The following is an 18,952-nucleotide window of genomic DNA, read 5'->3' as shown; positions in this document are numbered from 1 at the left end:
GAAGCCCCTCGACTGGTCTACCTTACATACCCATGCTCATCACACAATGAATGCCCATAGACAATGCAATTTCCCAACCCAATCCTAATGAACATAACTCAATCGACAAGCAACTGGGAGCTCAGGACTTGCATGATAAGTGTATGCTCATGTGCTTGTGTGTGGACACACCAACTACATGATGAGCATAAACAATAACAGATGGATGAGAAACATATAAAATACAGGTATAATAGATCACTCAACTAGCCTATATCCAAGAGTATGAATTCGATATGAAATCCAATGCAATAAAAATTCATCAAAGATCATAAAGATATCCCTATGGATAATATGGATCCATGACCAACTATAGTGCCAAGAAAACTTGAGAAAGTAGGGTGGCACCTAAACCGAAGTGACAGCCAAAAAATTCCCAAAAATCTTAAATTTAAAACCTATTATAACATTGGGTATAAATGTCACAAATATCAAATAAAATTTGGTTTTGAAGTATGTATGCAAAAATAGCCAACAAAATGGCATGAAACCCCAAATCCCCAATTCCAAAAAGCTATAAGTGCTCATACTCATCGAATTGGGTAGAACTAGCATGCAAAAATGGAGGGGAACACTAGTTCTCTATCTCCAAAAAATTTACTAACATAAATAGACTCCAAAATAGAGCAAAAAAATAAAATATGAGAGCCCTACCTCGTAGCCAAAAGAGCTAAAACAAGAACATGCACAATAAAATAATCATTCTGCAATCACTGTCAAAAATATCAAAAAATGAAGGTCTTCCTGAGCTAGATCCAACAATCTCAACCTCACGATGATTCGATGCTTGTAGCTCCTACAATGAACATAACCATAAATTCTTTAGAGAGGATTTTGGAATTTTCTCTCCAAATTCCTATTTTGCAAGTCAGAAGTGAGGAATTATTCCTTTTTGGGATATAAATTCACTTTTAAAAGTGGAATATATTATAAGGAAATTAACAAGCCCACTAAAACAACCCTTTTTCAACCTAGACAAAATTAGGCAATTCCAATTAAATGGAATTCAAATATGACAAATCTATTGAGAATTAAAATAATTAAATGAAATATAAAATTTCAAAAAACTATTTAATCACAATTTTTTTTAATAAGTTTCATGAAAAATGTGAACCTCTAAATGCACATACATGCTCACATGTCTAATCACATAATGTAGTTGAATCTAGGTTTAATAAATCATCAGAGGGTTTAATTAATCAATTAATTAGGAAACGTCAACCATACAGGGACAACATTGGTTAGGTAAGAACAACCAAATCACTAACTCCATTTGCCACTATCAAGGATATAATCCTACACACTACAACATGATTAAGTACAATTGCATATAATAATATAGCCAAAGTGATAAATTCATTAAGTCACATTAATAACCATTTATTTCATCACATTAAAATAATCTATTTAAATCACTCACTACATCATAAAACATCCCAAAGAAAGAATGAAGTAAATAACCATAGCTTCAAATCAAAGTATCTAGAATCAAAATAGTCCATCATATAATCATATACAAATTCTATATCCAAATACAAAATAACTAGATATCATCATAAAGCATCATGTCACATCAACAAGCATCATCACACAGATATAATAAAACTGAACAACATAGCATCTAACATCTATGATACTGGTAAATCAAAATGTACCATCTAACCATCAGGTCATCTTGAATGTCCTCAAACATGAGTATCAAAGTATCTCTTGAACCCAAAATATAGCAAGGTAAAAAATGCAAACATGGGAGGCATTAGATGTTGGTATTTAAAAAGATAGACTAGAATCTGTCAAAGATCGAAAATCCTTCTTTCTGTTGTCATTAGATAGGAATAGGAAGAATTTTCTCTAGTTGGCTATTGTGGGATTCTTTTTCTAGAATAATATGGTCATCCTCAACCCCTTTTGAAATAGGGACCAAGTCAAGATCAATAATTTGTCACAGATTAAACCTATAATAGTCCATTCTAATGATGTCTACCTCACTACACAAATCAATCCATACACCCACCATGTGATGAACATGGGTGAATTCTCTTTTCATCTTGGAATGTATATACCTATATAATCAAAGTAAAGTCTAGCATTAAACTTCTTTAGTGTGACAAGTTGAAGTTCAAACTCCATGGCTTTGGCTTTCTGCATAGTGGTTAATCTATACTTATTGATCTATAAAAGATTCATTGAGGAGATCCCAAATCTAGACATGTGTTGACTGAATCGATATATCTATATTGTTGTGAGCTTCCTTGCTAAATCCATGAGGATTATCCTATCAATAGGATATCTTGACAAAGTATATGGTTCTCCTTCAAAATAACCAAATATTATGTAAGTGAAAGTTGGAGAGTATAGGAAAATACATTTGTACTAATTTAATTTCTCTCATGCCTCATTTGATACTCTCTTTCTTGCCAATTCCTTATTGAAAAGGCACTTTAAATGTCCATAAAATACATCTTGCACCCTTCTATAGTGGTATTTTCTTTGTGTCTAGCATCTAATCTCTCTTGGTATAGAGTCCTGAGAATGTCTCAATAGTTTCAATGATGTAAAGTATTAATTCATATGGAATGAGAATGTCATATTCACATGAATCAACTTCTCAAATAATTTTTTACTTATGATTTCTCCCCAATAGATGGGTTCTCTATACTCAAGAATATGAAATATGAATTTTTACATCTTGGTGTCAAAGTGACTGGATTGTTTGAGACCACACATCCTTCTTAGAAGAGTGATCAAATTATTTAATTCTTGGGACAAGTCAAAATTATGTATTTTCCTTAGACATGTAGATAAAAATTATATTTTATTGATCAACCACTTGTCATTAGCATACCTCTGATAATCTATTTATTCTAATTCCATAACTGCAAAGGTATTTCTTTGGTTATATCTCCACATTCTAGAATTTTAGGGACCTTGAATGTTTTCTCAATCACATCTAGATACAAGCTGAAAAATTCCTTCTCATCTACATCTTTAACTATTTTTGACTTGCCATCAAAGTTATTTGTGCAATCCCACACGAACTTAGTTTTGAGGGCTACCATAGGAAAGTTGGATACCAAATGGATGTGACTTCCTTTGATCCACTACATATCATGATTAGAAGATGATTCAACCTTCTATAAGAAACCATCCATGTCAACATAACCAATCTCTATGTCTAAGATTTGATGTAGGAGCATCCTAGGCGTAAGAGAAATCTTGCATCACCCAAAAATATTTCCTTTTTGTTTCTTGAATAAGGTTTGTCTCAGTATAATGTTGTTGTTTCTAAAAGCTTTCTACTTATTAAGCTAGTGATATGAGCTCAAAATTTCCTAATGTTACAGGTGGATGTTCATCTTGGATATATTGACCTACTAGTTGGTGTCATATCATGAGTATTCATGAGTTTTTTGCAAATTTCTAATGTGAAATTTTGGTATACAAATCTTTAGTATTACCATTGAAGACCTTAAAGTTCTTAGATGGGCTATGAAATGGAGTCAACTAGAGATTGTGTGAGATGGGCCATGGAAATTAGAAAGATGAGGACTCTCAAAAGTGGTTATAATAGCCAATCAAGGAAACCATCTGAAATTTATGGCCATACAAAGTTGGACTGACCAAAATTTCCAAAATAAATGTCAAAGGTGTATTGGGTGGACTCTATATGTAATTTTAGAGTCATTCATTTTCAAGGTTTAGGGTTTGATGTCTAGAAAATTCTTAGGTAGTGTAAAAATGCCTATTTGAGGAATGATCATACATTATCTAAGATAGTTCTGGGTGATAGTTCATAGCATTGTTATACAAATTATTGTAAGAGAGGCACCCTTGTGGGTTGCATATTGTATTTCAAAATTTTATAATTTTGTATTTTTGTAATTCTACATTTGTAGTGATAATAAGAAGCCCATTTTTTTCTTGTCAATTTTTATTATTTATTTGTTTCTATTATGAGTTTTTGGTATTAAGGCAAGCACCCTTCATCAAGATCTAATCAAAAGAATATGAAACTTTTGATAGAACCATGTGAGCTAGCTTTGTATCATATTGATACTTCATTTTTCCCTTAGCTTTTGAAGGTGCAGACAAATCTTGTCCTAAAACATGGAAATTCTAAAGGGTGAATACATCATTTGATAGGGTTGGATCCATGGAGAGTTGGGATTTGAGTTGTAATATTGAATCTTTCAAGGATAGGTATTCAAAGTATGGATTAGATATTTATTTCGCACATTAGAAAGTTGGAAATGAATGGGATGATTTTTATTTTAGACAAGGATGACCAAATTTGGGTTTTTAAAGCTGAATTACACATAGGACAAATAGGACATTTATTTTTTGTGACTAAGAATGAAAGTTTGAAGCATATTGGTATGTGTAAGACAAGATTTCTTATGTTTAAAATTGTGATTTTTTTATGAAAATCAGGTTTTGGAAATGCACTTACATGTGGTAAAAAATAATCATTTTTACTTAAATATATAATTGGGTTTTAGGAATGTCATTACATATGAAAAATTTTGGATGAAGGATTAAACACAAAAAATGAAAGAATGGAAAGGTACTTGCATTATTGAGGGAAAATCTCCAACTTTCTTTCAAAATGTTAACCCAAAAAAAGCAAGAAAGTATATACAAAACATGAAAAACAAAAAGAAGAACATGACTCTTGCTTAACTCAAACTTGATAAGCTTTGAAACTTCACTTTGCATGCAATTTTGTTTTTGAGGTGAGGCTTTTTGCATTTGAAAGAATTTGAAAGTCTTAACTTATTAAATAACTTGAAGCAAAACTCTAGTGCTGAATTCAAACAAATGAATGATAAATGAGCCAAAGAATGCAATAAGTTAGCAAAGTAACCAAGAAGAAAAATTATATTCTTTGACTTACTTAGAGAGAAAAGAGAAAATTTTGGAGGTAGAAGAGGTTTGAATGAATTTGTTCTCTCCAAAATTGGGTTTTAGGAGTGTGCTTGCATCTACAAATCAAATGGCTTTGAACCATTCAACCCTTGGCTTCAAATTGTGGTTTGGAGATGCAAATGCATATGAAAAAAAATAAAAATGTTTTTGCAAAGCCCTTAAAAGTGCAATTGGCATTTCACCAAGTGATTTTTGTGTTTTAAAATACCTTCCCAAGAGAAAATTGCGGCTTAGAACTTACATTACATGTGCATATAATGATGTAAAGACTGGATGAAAATAACTCTCTTTTCCATTTCTTTGGAAAATTAGGATTCAGAGGCCCTATTGCATGTAATTCCTTAGCATAAAATGATGGAAAATCCTCTTTTCATGTGGTATTTTTCCTTTAGAATACCTAAATCAAGCTTTGGAAGACTAAACACATGTTTTAAAAGTGCAACACATATGCATGTAAGTCAAAACTAGGCTTTCAGTGATACAATGCATAGGACATCTTTTTCCTTTCAAGACAAAATCAAGATTTACAAGTCCAAGTGCATATTAAAAATATGTGTTCCAAATATTTGAAAATCCAATGCAAGCTAAAATCAAGTTTCTTTGATTTCATTGAATGTAATTGAAATGTGTGCATTTGGATTCACAAGCAAGTGGTACTTAAAATGTGTTTTGATGCCATTATTATGAATTTTTTTTATGTGACAAATAGTCTTGCTCCAACCCTAACTTCCTCTAGGGTCACCTTAGGTCTTTCTCCTAACCTAATAGGGTTTCTTCCTACCCTATTCTCCTTATAATCCTAACTATGAGATTTAAAACTCTTCAACTAGTGCACATCATTTAGCACAAACAATCTCTCTTAGACACCATTCTCTAGGCTTAACTTATCCTTCTTTTCTACTTCACAACACTTCCACAATCAACCCAACCATTAAAATGACACCTCCAATGAAGGAATGGTCATCTAGTAATGATTTTGGACCCTCTTCAAGCCCCTTAGCCATAATCAATCTTGAAATCCTAATCAAGTTCTAAGAAACATGGAAAATTGTTTAAGAATGCTTGTAATAGGGCTATAGGCAATTAGCCCTCCAAATGAAGAAAATCCCAATTAAATAGAAAAATTTCTTAATAAGGGGTTTTAAAAACTATTGATATTGACATCCTCTTTAGAGAACTCAAATATTTTGGTGTTCAAGGATTCTCAAACTGTTAGCACAGTATGGCCACAAAATGAGCCTAAAAATAAGGGCTTCAAAGGTTTAACAAATTAACTACAAGAAAACATGTTTTTTCCACCATGGAACTTCCACCATTTCCTTCTATTGAAGTTGGAAATTCCTCACACATTCTCCTAACACATTCCAAGCTTTTATTGAAGTATCATGCATGTTCAATCATCCAAATACCTCTACACTTGACTGTGATCCCTAGCCATGCATCACTGGCTTTCCTAGAGCATCATCGATAAATCACTTGCCTTTCTTTCAAAGGGCCCTCCTTTGCTATAAAATATGTACAAGGTTTCATCTCCCAAATCCTAAGATGTCATATAGATCCTATAGTGGGAGAGAGAGTGATGACTCCATTTTTCTCAATTACTAGGTTTAGACTAGAATAACTAAAACCAAAATAATTTACCCTTCTCATTGTCTTCTTCTTCCTTCTTTTTAGCAGCATCATCAACTTTATCCAACTTTGTCTTCACCTCTTCGAAGGTGACTTCAAGGAGTCTATTTTTCTCCTTTTTCTCATCAACTTCCTTAACTAGTTCTACATTAGTCACCATACTTGACTTACCCACTGACTCTCCAGTAGTTGCAAACATACACCTTCTTCCCAAGTCTTTAATTTGCTCTGATACCACTCTAATGTGACAACTATTCTTGCTCTCATCCTAGCTTGCTCTAGGGTTACCTTAGGTCTTTTAACTAACCTAATTGGGTTTCCTCCTAACCTATTCTCCTTAGGATCCTGACTATGAGGTCCTAAATTTTTTAACTAGTGCATACCATTTAGCATGAACAATCTCTCTTAGACACCATTCTCTATGCTTAATTTAGCTTTCTTGTCTACTTCACAACACTTCAAAAATCAACCCAACTACTCAACTAACACCTCCAATGAAGGAATGATCATCTAAGAAGGATTTTGGACCCTCTTCAACTCCGTCAACCATAATCAAGCTTGAAATCATAATCGAGTTCCAAGAAACATGGAAATTTGTTCAAGAATGCTTGTAACAAGGCTATAGGCAATTAGGCCTCCAAATGAAGAAAATCCCAATTAACTAGAAAAATTATTTAATAAGGAGTTAAACAAACTATTGATCTTGATACCCTTCTTAGAGAACTCAAAGATTTTGGTGGTCAAGGGATCTCAAACTATCCATATGGTATGACCACAAAATGTGCCTAAAAACAAGGGCTTCAAAGGTTTAACAAATTATTTACAAGAAAACATGTTTTTGCCTCCTTGGTGTTAGTTTTCATTTTTGAGCATTTGACTCTCAAAATTGCTCCAAATGATGTCAAACATTTCCAAAGGCCTCAAATGGTTATAAAACATATAATAAGGCCATTTAAACACTTGTTTGATCATTCTAGCCTCCAAAACACAAAAATGCTCTAAATAGCCTAATTGAGCAACTAGGATAAATTTAGACCTTTTGAAACTTTCTCAATTTAGCTAACCTTAACCTAGGACTAGGTTCAACCTATTCTTCACCTAGTTATGTGACTAGCACCACTACAAGCCAAAATACCCTAGGAACCCTAAGTTTTTCACAAGCCTACCTAGGTACCCTTGCACCATACTCACCCACAAAATAAAACTATGTCACTCCTATGGATAATAAATCTTGAGGGATGCTTGCCTTTTTGAAATCTACTTCAGCAACCCAAGTTGCCTTTGACTTAGGTTTGTCCCTCCACTTGATCAAGTGTTCCATTTCCTTCTTAACTCTAGAATCCAACATTTGTTCATCTTCCAACTTTTTTTTTCTATAGGTACTACTATAGGCTCCAGGTTAGTAGTGACCTCATGACTACTCTGAGGTAGTGTACCCTTGAACTCAACCAAATCCTACATATTGAAGACAAGTGAGATGCCCAAATCTGATGGAAAATCAATTTTGTAGGTATTGGCTCCATATTTGACTAGGATTTTTCAAGGTCTCACTCTTTTCATTTGCAGCTTGGTTGGCATACCCTTTTGTAACTTGGACTTGTTCAAATGTACCATGACATAGTCATCAACAACAAATTTAATGTCTTTCCTTCTTTCATCCAGTTTGGCCTTCATTTTTTGTGTATTATCTTGAATAGTCTACTTGACTTGTTCTTGGATTTCTTTCATGGTTTGGGAAAAATACCGAACATGTCCACTTCTATGCTCCATTCCTCCAAGATCCCCCAACCCACACACATCTCTAGGATGCATTCCATACACAATTTCAAAGGGGCTTTTACATGTGGTTTTATTCCTACTATCATTGTAGGAATAATCTACTTCGGGAATGATGACATCCCAAAATTTCCCATGCTCTTTAGTTAGGCACCTCAAGAGATTAGCTAGCACCTTGTTATTTACTTCAGTATGACCATTTGTTTAGGGATGGTAGGTAGATCCAAATGAAAAGTTTGTGCCAAGTCTACCCCACAACATCTTCCAAGAGTGGCTCATGAATTTTATGTCCTTGTCTAAAACTATGCTCAGTGGAAGCCCATGAATCTTCACAACCTCTTTGAAGAAAAAATGTGCAATGTGGCTTGCATCATTGGTAGTTTTGCATGGAATAAAGTGCCCCATTTTGTTGAACCTATCAACAACTACATAGACACTATCATAACCCTATTTTGTCTTGGGTAATCCTATTATGAAGTCCATACTCACACACTCCCATGGTCTATTTGGGCCTAGTAAGGGGTGATAAAGACCTGCATTATTCATCCCTCCTCTAGCTTTCATACACACCATGCATTGTTCTGTGTTAGTATAAATTATTATTATTTACACTTTACTTAAGTTTACTTAGGATAAATGCATTTATTTATTAGTTGTCATCTAGGAGTTAGCATACTTTTACTTATTAACTTGTTGACAACACAGGAGCTTGTTCCTACCTTGTCATACTTATCCTCTGATCTACATGGAGGATAATCCACTTTTTGTGGATGTATGATGAGTTGTCATGCTTATCTCCTAGCACTTTCCAAATCATTCTAGAAGCTTCCTAGATGCCTTTATAAATAGGCTCTCCTAATGTATTTACATATCATATCATATTGTATAGCAATTTACATTTTATCTGAGAATATGATTTTCTTATTTTCAGACCAAACCCTTGCCTCTTCTTGTCTTTTTCTTCTCTATGATAGGTTTTCTATGTGCAAGTGATTTGAGGGCTTGTGGATTTGATTTGTACATTTTCTTAGATCCTATGTGGTATCAGAGCTAAATCTATTGTAGCTTGTTTAGTATTTGGAGAAAAAGGAGAAAGAGGGTTTGACATAATAGATCTGACATTTTTGGGGCTTTTTTCTTTATTTTTTGGAGGTGCAATGGCAAAAATTTGGAAAAAATAACTACAGAGATATTTTTCAAATAGCAATATCTCCCTCTTACAAAACCCTTTTTTTGAGCTTTTTTTTCATTTTGGGGTAGGATTTCATGATCTACACATTGGTGTAGGTTGTTTGAGATTTTTATTCCTAGATTTTTCTACAAATTGCAAATCCCATTATTTGCACCTTTAAAGGCTCCATATGAGCTCATCTAGACTCCAAATTAGGTTCTATTTTTTTTTAAAGTGCATGATTTATTGTCTAATTTCTAGATTTAGAATCATTTTGGAGTAATATTGAGCTCCTATTTTTGGTGTTGAAGTAGAGGCTTCAGTTTCTTCCCTCTCTACATCCATAATCTAGGTTCTTTTCTTAGTTTTTGTGCTTTCTATAGTTGTTTCTTTGGTATTTGAGGGATATCTTTATACATTGTTGGGGGGAGCATTTTCTTTTCTATAATTTACTTCAAAGTAGACCCTTCTGCTTTTGTCTTCTTCTCTCAACGTCAAACCCTTCTGTGACCTGACTAACACCACACAACTATCACATTTGGAAAGCACAAATGACTAGGCTCCTCATGTCATGAGGCTTATGGCCATGTCTAGATGAGAACTAACATGTTCTATAGTTCCCTTTTGAGGTTCTTTAGCACAAAAGTAAAATGGATGAAGCCATGGGATTGATTGCACTAAACATCTCAAATAGTCTCCTATTTCACTTGGATGGTTTGACCACTCCTCAGGCTATTTGGACCAAGTTCCACAACTTGTTTGGCACAGTGAATGAGTTCAGGGTAGTATAGTTTGATGTAGAGTTGACTTATTTAACACCTAATAACTTCCCCACCATTGAGGACTTCTTTATGAATTTCAAATCTCTATGTATAGTTTTGCAAGAATGTGGGAAAAAAATAGATACTGGGTGTATTTTTTTTATACTCTCAAAGTTGCGAGGATAGTATTAGATTTTTTCTTCCACTTTAAACTCCACTATGGATTCCTTAGATAATAGACATTAGATGCCTTCTTTTGAGATATTCTATGATACTTTAACTCATGAGTAGTCCAAGCTCACTCAAATGGATTCACTTACAGGTTTACCACCATAGGCATTGCTCACCAAGGATACACATGAGCAAAAGCTAAAGCAAATATCCTATTCCTCTTCTCAACACTCTGCTGGTCCATCCTCTTCTTCTAAGAAGAAAGAGAAAAATAAGACCGAGACTCCTACTTGTTCCTATTGTTGGAAAGGATCTCATGATGAGGCACATGGTTTTTAGAAGAGATTTGATGGCTATGAGAAACAGATTACAGAATTGCAAGCTCTTCTTTAGAAGAACGTTATTTCTTCTCCATCCTCTTCTACCTCATATAGGTATACCTTTCAGTCTTCTTCCATATCTCCATCCTCTACATCAAATTTTGGATAGGGTCATGCATTATGGGCATCGATTACATCCCCTTTATAGGTCCCTTGGATACCAGATTTAGGTGCTTCTCACCATATGACATCTTCTCAAGGTGTCTTCTCCACTATTGAGGCTCCTCATGCAGGATAACACTACCCTACTAGTCTATGGGAATGGTTAAGTTGGCATTCAAGATAGTATATTCAATGATTTATTGTATGTTCCATCTATGTCTGTAAACATTCTCTCGATTTCTTAGATTACACATAGTAGCTTAGGGAAGACAATTGGGATCACTGTAGATTTAGTCTTCATTCATGATTGTGCAATAGGACACCTTATTGCTATAGGGATAGTTGATCATACCACCCATCTCTACACTTTCTCACACTTTGGTCCATCATCTCCATTGTCAAAGCACAACTCTTCTCTTTTGCATAGTCAGGATACTTGAACCTTTGCAATGATGCTAAGAACAATGCTTTGAATCCCACACCACATCTAGTTGAGGTCTTTTCTCTTCAAAATGATTCTTCTTTAGCTCTACCTAACCCTTCAACTCCATTCATTGAGCCTCTAGGTACACCTATTGTAGATTCTATAGAGGACATTCATCTCCTCTTTCATGACAGTGTTAGCACACCAACACTGGGGATTCCCTTTTAGGATCCTCTTGTTTTCTACTTTGAGAATCAATTAGGCCTTCCAATTTCACCTCTCATTCAGGGGTTTCCTTGTTCTATTCCCTTGTTCCTTCTGCATTGGAGTTTCATTGGTTTGATCATTTCTACATGGGCTCCATCATTCCGGGGGGGCTTTGGTGTCTCTTCTCTCTCTCATGGGGGGGCTGGTTTTGTATACACTAATATGTTAGAAAGAAATACTAATCTATTAAGAGAACAAAGCATTAACTAACAAAACTAATATAACATATAAGAGAGACTAAAGAGAAATCCCTAATTAGGAACGTGAGCCAAATGAATGGACTCTCCCAATAGGAATTAGCTCTTTGCTTGGTAGATGAGTCTATGTAAATGATTGGTATGTATGCTCAAGGCTTCTCAAACTATGCTTCAATGGAGATGAAAAATGGAAAATTGGTAGCTTTGTGAGCTCCCAATTTGGCATTATAAGGGTATGGTAAAAGGCTTTGTTTCTCAAACTAGCATTATAACTTTGACTTAAAAGTTGTGATGAAATGGCTTGGGAGGGGATTCAATTTATAGGCAAAGGGCTTGAGGGATGCAGGGCTAGGATGCAAGGAGAAATGAAAGCTTAAGGAGAGCTAGGATGCACTCAAAGGGGAGCACATGGATTGTGCTTGTTTAGCACCAATCAGAGAGTGACACATGTCACAAGGTGAGTGGATGGAGGGAAGGGCAAGGATGAGTCAAAAAAGGAGGGTCAAGGGATAATATCTTCATAAAGACCCTTCATAAATGGCTTGTAAGAGCAATGAATGGGCTTGTAAGAGTCTTTATGGCCTTGTAAGAGCATTCATGGTTGGGTGGTTGGGATATTTTGGAGGGAGTTGAGATTGTTGACTTTGCTTGGTTTAGGAAAGTTTTAAGCTTGCTTAGGGAATGTGACAAGGTTAGGGGGGGGATTAGGCTTGGGTTTAGGATTAGATTAGGGATGTTAGAGATATGCAAGTGGATGGCATTTAATGAGGGTGGGTGAGTTAGTAGCTAAGCTTGGTTAGTATGGGTGGATGGGGTGGATTAAGCTAAAAAGGGGGTTTAGAGATAGGCTTAGGAATAGGATAAAGTCCTTCTAGAAGAGTCTAGAACTTCATAAGGTTTTGAGGATAAATAAAGTTTATTTATCTCAAGGGTTTGGGTTGAGGAGATATTTATTAAAACATAATTAATAAATATGAGGGTTAATATTTAATCTTAATTAAATATTTTGAGTTGGGATTAAGGGTAGAAAATGATGAGATTAGCCTTTAATTGAAATTAAAGAAGGATTAGAAGATTTTGGAAGAAGTTAGTGGTCTTAAGGAAATTGGCCAAGTTTTGGGAAAAAAATAATTTTTTAATTTATTTTGGGATTTTTGGTCAATTTATTAATTAAATAATTAATAAATAAGGAAATAATGTTTAAATAAGATTTAAACATTTTTGGGAGGGATTCCTTAATTAAATATTTTTAATTAAGATAAAGGGATTTAATGGCATAAAAATAAATAAATTAATTAAATAATTAATTAATTAATAAATGATGATGTCATCAGAGACTTTTTTATAGAAAATAAAAATATTATTTTCTAAAATATTTTTAGGTGTCTACATTTTGCCCCTCTTTGATGTGATGCCGCAAGTGGCATGGCATCAAAGATAAGAAAATAAGATGCCCAAGGCTAGAGCAGAAGAGGAGAGAATGGACTGTGAGATTCCCCCTCAAGAAGGCGGCGGGGAGAGAAAGCGAGGCTCGATGGCTTCTTGAAAAGTACAAGAATCTCGGATGAGCAAGGAGACTCAGATTGGCAAAGAGAAGGGGCTGAATTAGCTCAAACTCTCACTATGGGAGAATGATAAAGGAGAATCAGATGCACAAGAGGAAGCAAGCTTAAGACTTTAGGGAAGGTGGAGGATGAAGGAGCAGGGTGCTATAAAAAGGAATCCAGGATAGGGAGATGGATGAGGGGATTATAAAGTTGATGCAATAGGATTTCAAAGAGTTAGATTGGTGGAAGATGGGTTTCGGAGATCCCTAGGACTAGGATTGTGGATCTTGAAAGATGAGGCTTGGTGGATTGATTGGATTGGTGGATCCCTAAGACTAGGATTGTGGATCCCTAAAGCTAAGAGTGATGATTGATTCTAAGAGATATAGTTGCACAAGCTAGGGTAGGAGAGATAGATGTTGGATATGGATGGGGGATAATGGAGATGAAGAGATTCCATTGAAGCTTTTTGAGCTAGGGGATACTTCAAAGAGAAGTACCACCATGTAGTTGAGCACTAGATTTGCTATAGGATGGTTGGTTAATTGCCAAGGTTACCAAGAACATCAAGGCCATGTCACCAATCGTCCAGAGGACTGACGAACTGACTCAAAACAAACACACAAGGATTGCCCCAACATCACACATGATTCCCAAAAGAAGTAGTGTGGAACCGACACTGGGTAACCCACAAGTAGAAAAGAAAAACAAACCAAAGACCTGATCAAGACCTTACACTCAAATTGCCCCATTCGCAGTATACCATGATATGAAAGATCGTGGCAACCTTGAAGAGGAAACAAAAGGATTGCTTGGAAAAGATATTTCAAAACCCAAAAGGGAAGATTCTAAATCAAAAGAAAGAAAAAATCCAAAAGAGAACTGTTTGCCAATGAGATGGGTAGGATGAGGTACTAATAGACCAAGATCAGATAGGAGGAAAGCTATATCCTACAAGGATCTATCAGAGAGTACCTAAGCTGATGGATCTAGATGAGTGATGCATCTGGAAAGTTGAACTAAGAAGGATAACACTTTGGTGACAAGAGATATAGCTAAAGGATGCATTGGAATAGCTAACCGAGGGTTGTGCGATGTGTGAAAGATGCTGATCAAGGAGGAACTAACACAGAAGCTGGATAGATACAATGGTACTCAGCTAAAGAGGATGTACAAGCTGACAGACCAAGATATGTTACAAATTTACAAGGTTGTTCATGTTTTGGTTTTTGTGAGATGGAAATGTTCATGAAGGGTGGGACATCTACAATAGTTGATAGGCGGATAGGTAGAGGTTTTGCGAAAAGCTTAAGGAAAATGGGTTCTTCATGTGCATGTCATAGGATACAAACTAGGATACACTATTATTTACAAGCTAGAATATGGTACAAGCTTTGGACAAGATTTGAATATACAAGAGATGATACAAGATTTACAAGGTATAATACAAGCTCTAATACAAGATTTACAAGCTAAGGTACAAGATTTACAAGTTGTACATAAGGTATTTACAAGCTCCATTAGATTTTGGATATTTGGTTGGAACACCAAGGGAACAAGCAGGTGTTTTATGGGATGGTGGGTGAATGGATGAGGGATAGGATAATGATAGATAATGGATTAGTCTTAGTACACAAGGCACCTAAATTACCAGGTTTTCACCAAGGTACCTATCCAAGGTGCTTGAATTGCCAAGTTTTCACCATTGGACGCTTATTTCTCTTTATTTTATTTTTTTGTATTTTTCAAAAGCTACGTATACCAAGGATCTTCAAGCATAGAACTTCTTGAGATGAATGATGTTAGTAGGATCATTCAAGAGTTCTCCTTCTAGTGTAGATAGCTGATAGGCTCCAAAGCCAAAGGAGTCAGTGACAACATAAGGACCAAGCCATGTAGGTTCAAACTTGCCTTTCTTTTCTCGATCTGCTTAGACTTTCATGTTTTCTTTGAGGACCATGTCACCCGGTTGAAAGTGTCGTGGGAGCACCTTCTTGTTGAAATCCCTTTTGAGATGAGTTTGGTAGACTGTGAGATGATCATAGGCTTGTTGTCACTTCTCATCTAAGAGATCTAGCTAGGTGAGCCAAGCTACTCTGTATTCTTCATCTGATATTTGCCCTTGCAAAGATATGTGCAAGGAGGGAAGTTCAACCTCTATAGGTAGTACCGCTTTGGCACCATAGACTAGGGAGTATGGAGTTGTTCCTATGGATGTACAAAAGGAAGTTCAATAGGCCCATAGGGCTGGATTTATTTGTAGGTGCCAATCATGGCCAGAATCATTGACAACTTTCTTTAGGATTTTGAGGAGGCTTTTGTTAGTTTCCTCTGCCTAGCCATTACCGTATGGGAAATATGGGCTAGAAAAGTGGTGATGGATGCGGAGAGAAGTGCATAATTCTTCCATGTTGAGATTTTCAAAGTTACCTCCGTGGTTGGTGAAGATGGTGGATGGGATGCCGAAGCGGCAAACAATGTGGTACAAGATGAACTTGGAGACCTGAACTCCTATAGCTGAGACTAGGGGGACTGCTTCCACCCACTTAGTGAAATAGTCTGTAGCTGTTATTATCCATTTATGTCCATCAGATGAGAGAGGTGTGATAGTTCCAACTAGATCAAGGCCCCAACAAGTGAAAGACCAAGGTAGTGCAATAGGCTGTAGATCTTGTGCTGGAGCATGCACAAGATTTGCATGCTGCTGACATGGGAGACACTTTCTGACAAAGTCACAGGAGTCTTCTTCAATGGTAGGCCAATAGTAGCCTGCTCTAAGGATTTGTCGCGCTAGGACAATACCACTCGTGTGGGCACCGCAAAGTCCAAAGTGTACTTCTGTTAACACCATCGTGGCCTTGTTTTGGTCTAAACATCGAGAGAGAGTATCGTGATAACCCCGACGATATAGGGTATTGGCTATGATAACATAGCGAGATGATTTTTGGATGAAGTTCTGGTGTTGGGTACATGTGAAGTGAGGGGATATGATACCATCATTAAGGTAAGCGTGAATCTCATGGTACCAAGGGGATTGGGGACCAACCAAGATACAAACACGGTTTGAATCCTCATTCACATAGGCGGGTGTGAGGAGCTGCTCGACTAAAAACTCATACTGTGTAGCTGCTTGGGGAATTTCCAAGAGTGAACCGATAGTAGCCATAGCATCTGCTGCTTTGTGTTGTATTTGAGGCACTTGTGTAAACTGAAGCTTTGTAAAATGCTGGGTTAGCTAATCAACTAGCTCTTTGTAGGGTAATAGCTTTTCACCTTTGGTTTGATATTCATTTAGTGCTTTCTTGATGATGAGCTGAGAATCACCAAAGATTTGTAACTTAGTGATATTCCATTCTGCAGCTATCTTTAATCCTGCTATGAGGGCCTCATATTCAGCTATATTGTTGGTGCTAGGGAATTGTAGCTTGAAGGCTTTTGGAATGTAATCTCCTTGAGGTGTGACCAACAATATTCCTACCCCTGATCCATGAGATGTGTATGAGCCATCAAAATAAAGTTTCCATGGGGGTTTTTCTTCAATTAGACAGATATGCTCATCTGGAAATTCTATGATCAAAGGATATGCATCTATTAGAGGTGCATCAACTAGGTGATCTGCTATAGCTTTCCCTTTGGTTGCCTTTTTGTCCACATATTGGATGTCAAATTCGCTAAGGAGCATAACCCATTTGGCCAAATAGCCTGTAAGTGTTGTTCTGGAGAGCATATACTTGAGAGGGTCAATCTTGGAGACTAGTTGGATGGTATGACTTAGCATGTAGTGGCAAAGCTTTTGAGTTGAGAAAACAACTGCCAAACAAGTTTTTTCCATAGGAGTGTAATTGAGTTCATAACCAACTAGGGTTCTACTGATGTAGTAGATGGCTCTTTCTCTGTCGTAGTCATCAAGCTATGCTAGAAGTGTCCCTAGAATAGTAGGTGTTGCTAATATGTACAAAATCAAGGGACGACCAGGAACTGGTGGAACCAAGATAGGGGGATTGGCGAGATACTGCTTGAGCTGATCGAAGCTGTGCTGACATAAAGGATCCCACTTGAAGTTCTCATCCTTCTTCAGTAAATGTGAAAATGGTGTACACTTATCTGCAAGCTAGGAGATGAAGCGTAGGATAGATTGAAGCTTTCCCTGAAGAGAGCGAAGTTGTCGCAGTCTCTGGGGAGGAGGCATGTCTAAGATAGCCTTGACATTCTTGGGGTCGATCTCTATACCTCGTTTAGAGACTATAAAGCCTAGAAGCTTGCCAGATGTGACCCCAAAGACACACTTCTTGGGATTCAGCATGAGATGATATTTGGCTAACCTATCAAAGACTTTCTCCAGGTCAGGAAGATGATCCATGAAGGTATGAGATTTGACCAAGATATCATCCACATAATCCTCCAAAATGCTATGGATGAGATCATGAAAAATGGCTGTCATAGCTCTTTGATAGGTAGCCCCAACATTCTTTAGGCCAAAAGGTGTCATGTTGTAGCAAAAGGTTCCCCAAGGAGTAGTGAATGTTGTCTTATGCTGATCCTCTTCTGCAATCTTGATTTGATTATACCTAGAAATCCATCCATGAGGGATAGAATTTCATGTCTAGCTGTAAGGTCTACAATCATATCTATGTTGGGCAAGGGAAAATCATCTTTTGGACAAGCTTTGTTAAGATCTCTGAAATTAGTACAGATTCTGATGTCACTAGAAGGCTTAGTGATGGGGACCATGTTGGAGATCTACTCTAAATAGTCGATAGGTCAGATAACCTTAGCAGCTAACATTCTTTCTAACTTAGCTTTGACTAGTAATGCCACCTTGGGGTGCATTTTTCTAAGCTTTTGTCTGACGGGCTTGATTTGTGGATTGACTGCAAGATGATGAACTACAAGCTTTGGATCAAGCCCTGGCATGTCCTGATATGACCATGAAAATTGGCCAATGTTCTCTCTTAAGACCTCAAAGAGGAGATCAGCCTGGTCTTGTGATAAGGATGCAGCAATGTGAACAAGTTTGGGGATCTCTGAAGAACCGATGTTGACTTCTCTAGTGTCCTCAATTAGAATAGAAGACACCTCTGGTCAATTATCTTGAGGAGGCAATGCTAAATCCTCATGTTCTGCTTGTGACTCTAAATTTTCTTGCTGAGGGGTTCTCTTCGTTGCCTTAGCTAGTCCTAGTTTCACCTTAGTCCTAGTTTTGGGTGTATTGGAACTAGGTTGGGGATTTTCTCCAAAATACCCCTTGGGATCTAGCTTATAGATATAAACAAAATTTGGCTTTATTTTCTTGTGAGGTGTTTTAGCTCCCATGAATCTCAAAAGCACTTTCTCTGATGTGAACTCATCAATGTGTATAACACTCGGTTGGTCCCAATCTATGAGTTGTGGATGTGTGAGCGGTAGGTCAATGAAATGGATGGATAGTTCTTGGAGAAAAAAGTCTCCCAGGGAGATTTGGTCTAGGATATCATCATAGGCTCTCTTTTCAACTTCCTCAGGAATGTCTTCAATCTCGACAAGGTTTTGATGCATGTTCGAAAAAGTGTGACCGTTCTCATT

The sequence above is a fragment of the Cupressus sempervirens genome, chromosome 1 (genome assembly GCF_028749045.1).
Source record: "Cupressus sempervirens isolate cs-2001-9-10 chromosome 1, ASM2874904v1, whole genome shotgun sequence".
NCBI lineage: Eukaryota > Viridiplantae > Streptophyta > Pinopsida > Cupressales > Cupressaceae > Cupressus > Cupressus sempervirens.
This window is presented reverse-complemented; position numbering follows the sequence as displayed.